At 39.2% G+C, this 8,747-nt stretch overlaps 1 long non-coding RNA gene across 1 annotated transcript; it reads right to left on the bottom strand.

Annotated features, from left to right (window-relative positions):
- Positions 1–5,641: 5,641 nt before the first annotated feature.
- LOC128410238 (uncharacterized) lies at positions 5,642–8,494 on the bottom strand. Its single transcript, XR_008329426.1, has 2 exons — positions 8,235–8,494; positions 5,642–6,225 (listed from the first exon to the last, which is right to left on the bottom strand). It is a non-coding gene; the product is annotated as an uncharacterized LOC128410238 (long non-coding RNA).
- Positions 8,495–8,747: the final 253 nt, after the last annotated feature.

An 8,747-nucleotide genomic window follows, 5' to 3' on the forward strand; every position in this document is an offset into this window, starting at 1 on the left:
TTCATTATTAATTCAAAATGTGTTATTATATGCAAAATGTTGTGGGGCTTTTTTTTTTTTTGCAAGAGCTGGTAGAAGGAAATAGTGATTTTTTTTGAACATGTGAGAAAAGCATACACACAGACTACTCTATAGGCTGCTGACATGAAATGCATTTCCTTTCATATCACAAAGGTTCAGAATATTCCATGTATCTGTTTCCACAGTTGTTCACTAAAACTGTGAGCTCTGTTGCTCTCAGGTATAGATCCTCCTTCTTAAGAAGAATCACGCCAAATATTAATTTTTGTCCTATATATTTGCATGCAGAACTCTTAAAATTGAAGCCTCTTTGGTAATGACTGAAGGCACCTTTGAACATGGTTTGTTTTCAGTATGTTTTATTTACAATTTGACCTATCATCACTTTACATGCTGCATCATGAAATGTTAGAGAAGATAACTCTATTGGTGCAAGCGATGCATCACATGGTATAAGCCTCTGTGCTGCTTTCCATTCAAGTGAATCTCAAAGCGGCTTACTAACAGAAAGTAAATTTTTATGGGATTGAGCCGCATGCATTATTGAACGAGCCTCAGTATTTCTTTCAGCATGCCCCAAAATCTTTATAAAAAAACAAAACAAACAAAAAACCAGGTCACAGTTGAAGACTCTGCATATAGAAGATGTTTCTATATGTATTGTAACAAGTAACAACTTTTAAAAAAATATACATATGGTGGCCCTTTTACCTTAGGGCATTTGAACAGGCTTAACTGAATGCCTATTACTGTGTTACTTAAATGATAATTAAATATCAGTCAAAATACGTTGGCCTGTTGACTAAAACTTTCTGAGTTGTGTGATTCTTCTGAATTGATTAATGAATTAATTCAAATAAAAACTGTATGTGCACAATGCTGGTACAAAATTATTGTTCTGTTTCTGCTTCCCAATAACCGAGCATCCAACATCACATGGTGGGCATCATCTGATGATCTCAGAAGTGTCTATGCAGGAGATGTTCTCTCACGGTAACCTGGTCTCAAGTTGTTTAGGGCTTTATAAACCAACCAGCAGAATCTTAAGCTTGGCTTGGTAGCAGAGTGGCAACCAGTACAGTTCCTTTAGTAGGGGTGTTGCATACTCTCAGTAGGTTGCTTTACTGAACAACATAGCAAATGCATTCTGTACAAACTGCAGCTTCTGAACCAACCTTAAGGGCAGCCCCACACAGACAGCATTGTAGTAACCCAATCTTCAGGTTGTCGCTGCATGGGTCGCTGTGACAAAGCTCTCCCTGTCTAGGAGCAATCAAAGCTCGTTTACCAACCAAAGCTGGGGAAAGCTAATTAGGTTGAAGTGGTATGTTTCAGACCTGTATTATAACAACTCAAAAGTTTATCCATTTAACCTGGTTCTGAAGGGCTGGATGCAAATATTTGTTGCTCCTACAGATCAGCTGTATTGGGGTGGGAGGAGTGTGTGTGTGTATTTAGGTTGGAAAGAACTGAATAAGCCCCACCCCTCACCATCCCAGCCTTCCAGACTCATTCCCATGATTCTTTACCTCTAAGTCATCAATATGTTCTTCTTATACTCTTTCTCCCTCACTCTTTCTCCCTTGCTTTTGGTCTCCTTTGTATAATCCTGGCTTCTTTAAAGTTTGTTCCCTTGGGTTTTCCAGCTCTGTACATCCTACACCCCAGGAAATATGCAATTCATAGCTGTTTCCACCCATACCTCGCTGCTACTGTTATATTTGGCAAATATAGTGTTCAAAGAATAACTCTGGTGTGGGTTTTTTTAAAATAGTTTTTGCAGCAATCATTGCGGCAAACAACTTGTAACTTGAGTGTGAAAAATTCCAATACAATAAGCATTTGGAACTGATTGTTGTCTTACAAATCATTCAGAGTCTAGTCCCTTATTAGTGCTGGATGGCAGAACTAAGTAATCCCCATTATCATGAATAGTGGTTAAACACACAAATCCCTCCCCTCCAGAGCCTCAAAGGATTGAAATTCATTTAAAGGAATTGCTTTTGCCATCAGGTTGTGCTTTTTTTCTACACTGCTGCTGACCTATGAAAGATGAGGTGGAATAACCTAATACTGATGGTATAAAGAAGACAAGGGGGTCTGATGATGCTTCCATGTTAGTCAATAGAATGTGAAGTTGTAAGACAGTGATTGTCACTGGAAGTTATCAGACCACTCAAAATCATTTAATTCTTCGGAATCAAAATGGATAAGGCTCTCTCTGGATTATTATTATTTTTTAAAACTTTTCTCCCCATTGAGAAATACTCCAAGCGGAAAGCCGGGGAGTTGTTTCTCCTCGACTTGATATTACTGCTGCTCAAGTAGTTTTTATAAGTTGTAGACTTCAGATGCTACACTTCAAAGAATCCCAGATGGAACTCTGCCTTGCTGCATGCCAAGAAAAGGAAGTTTTACTTTAGTCCACAATGGATTGATTGGCCTAGTGCAAAAGGTCACCAAACACTACACATGCCTGCTTGGGGCCAAAGCTTAGCAGTGAAATCCTGCCAAGCAGGATTAAGAGATCTATTCTCTCTTCAGTATGCATGCATAACTCTCCTTAGCATCAAGCATGCATGTTAAGAGAAGAATAGACCCCTAAGTGTGCAACAGGATCTTGCAATGTGTCAGATAGTTTGTTTGACACAAGGAAATTCTAGTGAAGAGTGTGTGTTGTTTTTTTAAAAAAGGTCCCTAGAAAAGAAAACAAGAAGAAAAAGAGGAAAAAAACAAATACTTTTTTTCAGTTCAAATGACCTAACAACAAGAACAACAACTCTGGGCAGCTTCCAGCACATATAAAAACATAATAAAACATCAAACTTTAAAAACTTGATACTGTACATAAAATAATAGGAAAGTCATGCATCCTTCCTGAAAACAGCTTCCATGTGGCTTCCTAATGCTTTTTATATGGGCAAGGCCCATTGGGTTTGTGAATCACTGGCTTTATACGATTCCTTTATTCTCCCAAAGTTCCTGTACGTATACAGCATGAGTTAAAATGCATTCCAAGCTCTCTCAGGGTAAAGGGGTTGGGGTTGGGGTTGGAAGGGATATAGGGGCTTCTCAATTGGCTTCCACCATGGGGTTGGGTCTTTTGCTGGCAGCACCAAGTGAGAAATCTAGAATTTGAGTTATGCCAGGCTTGAGCTGAAATAGAGAAAGTTAAGAAAGAACTGTCGCCCGTCTTCTTCCCTGACTGGCACAAGTCAGCAGAGTTTGACTTACGTTCTTCCACAGCCCCACTTTAAGATTGCTGTGCCTGATTCACAGCTCTCATGCCCAGATGCAAAGAATTGCTTGCACTGCCCTAGAGAAATTTGACACAATTTTTCTGACCTTCGTGTCACAACACAAACTATTTTGGATTTGCACTGTACTTTTCACCTTGTGTCAGAATGGGCATATTTGTTATACTTCTCAAGGGCAACATACTCACAGGTGTTGTAGTATGCTAGAGTCCATTTTTGCCAAGTTGCAATGTATGGCAGGGGTGTCTATTCAGATTAAGGGTTAAATTTCAAGTTCACATGATCAAACACATTTTGAGAATTTGGGCTGAAGGAACCTGAGCAGAGTTTGGCAGGAGCTTCAAGCCAACTTGCAGTCCCACTAAATTTTATTGTGTCTTTCCAAAAGAGCTGAAAGTGGGTGGAGTAAGACTACAGTAAAGCATGAGTAGCATTTTAAATTGGGTACATTAGTGAAGCTTTACCGTATGTGAAACTCTGCACAGTTCCACAGAGCTCTGGTTTTTAATATGCCAGTGTCCTTGAGTGAATCAACTCAGAATTTGGAAGGGCAGTATTTCATATATAAAAAATTCAGAATAACAGGTACCTGTAAAATGCCAATGTGAAGAAACATGCATTGCCTTGATGGAGAAACACGATGTCTCACAATTTTATTCCAAATTTATCTCCACACCCACGTTTCCACTAAAATGTGTATATTCCCCAAGAACAGCATATTATGAGTCATATATATGTGCAGGGTGCAATCCTAAAGTTGGAGGCTGGGGTGGAGATGGACAGTTTAATAACAAAAACAGTTTAATAACACATTCAACGCTGATGGTCTGTGCCAACAGGGTGGAGGTGAAGGCAGGATTATGCCCTGCATTCCTCCGTCCATTTACAGCAGGGGTCAGCAAACGTCTTCAGCAGGGGGCCGGTCCACTGTCCCTCGGACCTTGTGGGGGGCCAGACTATATTTTTTGGGGGAAATGAACGAATTCCTATGCCCCACAAATAACCCAGAGATGCATTTTAAATAAAAGGACACATTCTACTCATGTAAAAACATGCTGGGTCGTGGGCCGGATTTAGAAGGTGATTGGGCCAGATCCAGCCCCCGGGCATTAGTTTGCCTACCCATGATTTACAGGCTTTTAAAACCAGCTATTCAAATTGTTTCCCCTTTCAATGGAAACAACAAACAATAAAAGCTTTATTGTATAGGCAACATAGACCTCAATTGCATGTAACGCTAAGCCATTGTTTCTCATTTTGTGCATGGGCTTGTTTTCCCTTCCTCTTCTCCCCTACTACAGTCTCCGCTGGTTTGGATAAAATAGCAAATGGTGAGTAATAGAAAATGTAAGTGGCTGCTTCGTATCTCCCCCACATGGCTGTGCTGGATCAGAATAGAGAAGCGGAGTGAATGACCCCAAGACAGCACTAAACTATGGTTTAGTGATATGTCTAAACGCAGCCATAGAATCCCCAAGAGCCAAGCCTATGGGGAGGTAGTATAGTTTATACCGGGTGGTCCACTTGTTTCTGGATGTGGGTAGATTTTTATTTATTTTATTTTATTTTTTATTTTATTTTATTTTTTATTTTATTTTAAAAAACCTTCCCTTTCTGCACATTAAATAATACTTGAAAGACCTTATGCATTTTAAAAAAAATACTGGCAATTACAAGTTATATTCTGTAATAGATAGATAGATAGACATTCTTCAGAATGTCATGCCACAAGTCCTGCTTGTTCGAAATTTATCAAGACTACTTGAATACTGTACTCAAACACTGAAAATGTGAGAGCTTTCAACATAACTAAAATGGAATAGTCGCAGATTAGAGTAAGAGTTGTCCTACAATTTTAGCTGCAAGGAGACCGACATTCTGCCACATTTGATTGATTTGATTTTTACCCCCCATTAATCCTCATGCATAGCATTCTACAAATCTATCATTTTTACTGCTGCTGCATCGTTTACTTTTCACAGACATACATTTCTGAAATAAAAACGATACATACATTTTTTTTTAAAAAAGCAAAATAATTTGCATTTGTGACTGAATCCCATTTTAAATAGTATTTATTTGGTTATGACTAACCATAGCTTGATGAGAACTACTGTGTATTTCCTATTCTTGTGAGTTTGAAAGTATTTATCTTCTTCTTCATACATGCTAAACATAGTTGCGGGGGGGAACTGGTGTCAGTGTACCAACCCAACCCCCCCCAAAAAAAAACCCCAGAGAGGAAATAACTTTGAAGCGTATTTATAAAAAATATTTTCTATTCAAAAGCCACACACGAAGCATGATAAAATCAAATAAAGCAGAAGAAAAATATAACCAATAATCCAAATGCAAAAGAAGCATTTCAGAAGCAACTTTTATTAATTGATGTATTAGAAAATTTGAGTGTTGTACAGAATAAAAAATACATTAAACCAATAAAAATAATATAAATAGATCATAAGAGTTTTTCAGGTGCTATCATAAAATCATACAATAATAATAATATACAATTCATCATATTATAAAATATGTGTGATGTAAAATGGACAATAACATATTAATACAATCATCATATTATAATATTGGCAATAATACAATAATACAGTCTTCACAGTAATTGACTGTATGCACAAACCAACCCTGGTGGCCCTAAAATGTTTGGATGCACCGGTAGGTTTTCAGAATGTGCTGGTTAAAAGCAAAACCAGTAATCAACTATAGGAAAGCTCTCTCTTTCAAGCAGCTAACTTTTCATTAAATATTGAGAGAAGTGCAAGATCGTGTAAGGTGGGCATGACTGGGCAGGAAGTTCCAAAGAGAGTTCACCTACTGAGAAGGTCTTGCTCCCCACCAATCCTGCCTCTGAGAACATCTGCTTAGGAAGCAAACTGCCATTGCCCAAGTTGAGCAAAGTTTGGAGCATGTACATCAGGCTGCCGTTTAGCTGTGATGGGAAATATCATCAGGGACAATAACAACAATCAGACATGTATCTATGAAAAAGCTATCACTTCCAGAAGTTTTGTAATTGGGAAAGCATGCCATCATCCTTCAATCATTTTGAATTTTTGTTCTTTTATTCTTGTTCATGTTTTAAATTAACTTCCCTTTTTTTCTTTAAAGGCTAAGACTTTAAAGGCTAAGACCTATCACTGCTGCAAACCCCAAATTCTCACCAAAAAATAAAGTGACGACTTCCCAATGGGCAATGCCACAGCTGCCACATCATGCTCCGGATTGGTAAGAATTTGATATTTTAATGTGGCGGAATCTACACTTTGGAACTCCTTTTCTAATGACATCAGGAAGAAGCCTTCACTGTATACTTTTTAGAAACTCCTGGAAAATGCTTTGTTTAGGCAAACCTATCCAGAGTTGCCTAATGTTGATGTGCATTTTAAGCTGGTTTTTAGCTCATGGATGATTTAAATTATTTTCTGGAATTATTGTTTTAAACCATTTTCACTGATAATTTCATTGGGTGAGGTTTTCTTTTTCCTTTTTTTGCAAACTGCTTTGAGGTTTTATATTTTCAATCAAGTGGTTCCGTACATTTTGTGAAATAATAATAAATAAACTTTTAATAGAAATCAGTTTTAGTTCTGTGTGTCAGAGGGTCTCTGAGTGCTGGACCGTGGCACTACAATTCTAACCACATCTACTGGGAATTAGACTTATTTGGGTGTGAGACCCATCAGCTTAGTTTGGTATGGTATGGCAGCAATGTGGTAAAATGCAATCGGGAGTAACAAATGTTCTTATACCAAGAGTTTGAGAGTTAGGCGATGGACTGTCCTCTCTATCAAGTGAGGCCTAAACAAAAACATTTCTAGGAGGCACCCAAAAGAGAACAATGAAGCTGCTTTCCTGACATCAATAGGCAGGGAGTTCCATAGTGCTGTCACCCTAAAAGATCATAGAATTGTAGAGTTGGAAGAGGGTCATCACCAATTTCTTACCACTGTGGAATGAGTATTACGTGGCACATGCAACAGTACCAATTCCACAGATCAAAGCAGTTGAGTAGGCATATATGGCAGTAAGGTAAATTGGTCCCATGCTGTTAAGAGCTTTATATATTAATAGGAACACCTTGAACTGGGTGCAGAACCAAATATAGACAACCCACTCCCAAATATAGTCCCCACCCCCATTGTTCAGCCCGGACACTGAGATCCAGCGCCGAGGGCCTTCTGGAGGTTCCCTCATTGCGAGAAGTGAGGCTACAGGGAACCAGACAGAGGGCCTTCTTGGTAGTGGCACCCGCCCTGTGGAACGCCCGGAACACCCTCCCATCAAAGAGATAAACAATCCTCCCGTCGAAGAGATAAACAACTACCTGACATTGAGAAGACATCTTCAGGGACGTTTTTAATATTTAACGCTGTACTGTTTTTAACACTTGATTGGGAGCCACCCAGAGTGGCTGGGGAAACTCAGCAGAGCGGGGTATAAATAATAAATTATTATTATTATTATTATTATTATTATTATTATTATTATTTAATCAGTGCTGATCTCTGAGCAGAGCTGTTCTATGCTGATAGGGTCTTTACTCTTGCCTCAGCATTATGCACTAACTGTTCCTTCCAGATCAAGTGGAAGGGAAGCCCCACATAGAGCACATTGCAGTAATCTAGTCTTGGGGTAACCAATGCATGAAATACTGTGGCCAAGCTTTCCAAGTCCAGGAATGGCTGTAGCTGTTGTACCACGTGGTAAAATTGCAGACAAAGACCATGACCCTCAAAATACTTATTCTCAAATAGTACTGGTGGCTTCTACTCAAAACTTTAAGCAAACCTCAGCTACTGCTTGATTATTTTAAATGTGCAAAAATAGCATTAAAGATCATCCCTCCTGCAATAGCTCTTAACAAAGGGAGCCTAGCTGGAAAGTCACTACCCTATTACTCACCCCCTAGGGTCTATGGAGTCAGTATGCAGTACTTACCCATGGAATTCTGTCACAAAGTGCCACGCTCCTTATTGTCTTATCCCTTGACACGTCCTGCCACCTTTTCCCAAACTGCATACCACAGTGATTCAGACTGCAAAGGAAGTCAGGGGGGTCCTTCATGTACGTGGGGGGAAAGTAACAACGACATAGGCCCTGAAACAAGTGGTGAGAAATATCTGGAGAAATCCAGAACGATCAAAATTGCAGCTGAAGAAGTCCCCTGCTTTTTCTTTCCTTTTCTCCTCTCTCTCTCTCTCTCTCTCTCTCTCTCTCTCTCTCTCTGTTTCTCACGCAAAGCAAACATTTGGTGCTTGAGTTACTGAACATCTTTGAAGGGCCCATGAAGTGTGAGAATTTCTGAAGGGAATCTTTCCATCCAAGTGACTGAGAACATTCCAACTGTGGGGGGGGGGGGTGTCCTAGCCCTTCTTCTCTCACCACCTGTTTCTTGGGATTATTTTTGTTTGTTTGGGCTTTTTTGAACAAAAAGTAAAAACTGCGCAAAAA

Source organism: Podarcis raffonei, chromosome 1, assembly GCF_027172205.1.
Source record: "Podarcis raffonei isolate rPodRaf1 chromosome 1, rPodRaf1.pri, whole genome shotgun sequence".
NCBI lineage: Eukaryota > Metazoa > Chordata > Lepidosauria > Squamata > Lacertidae > Podarcis > Podarcis raffonei.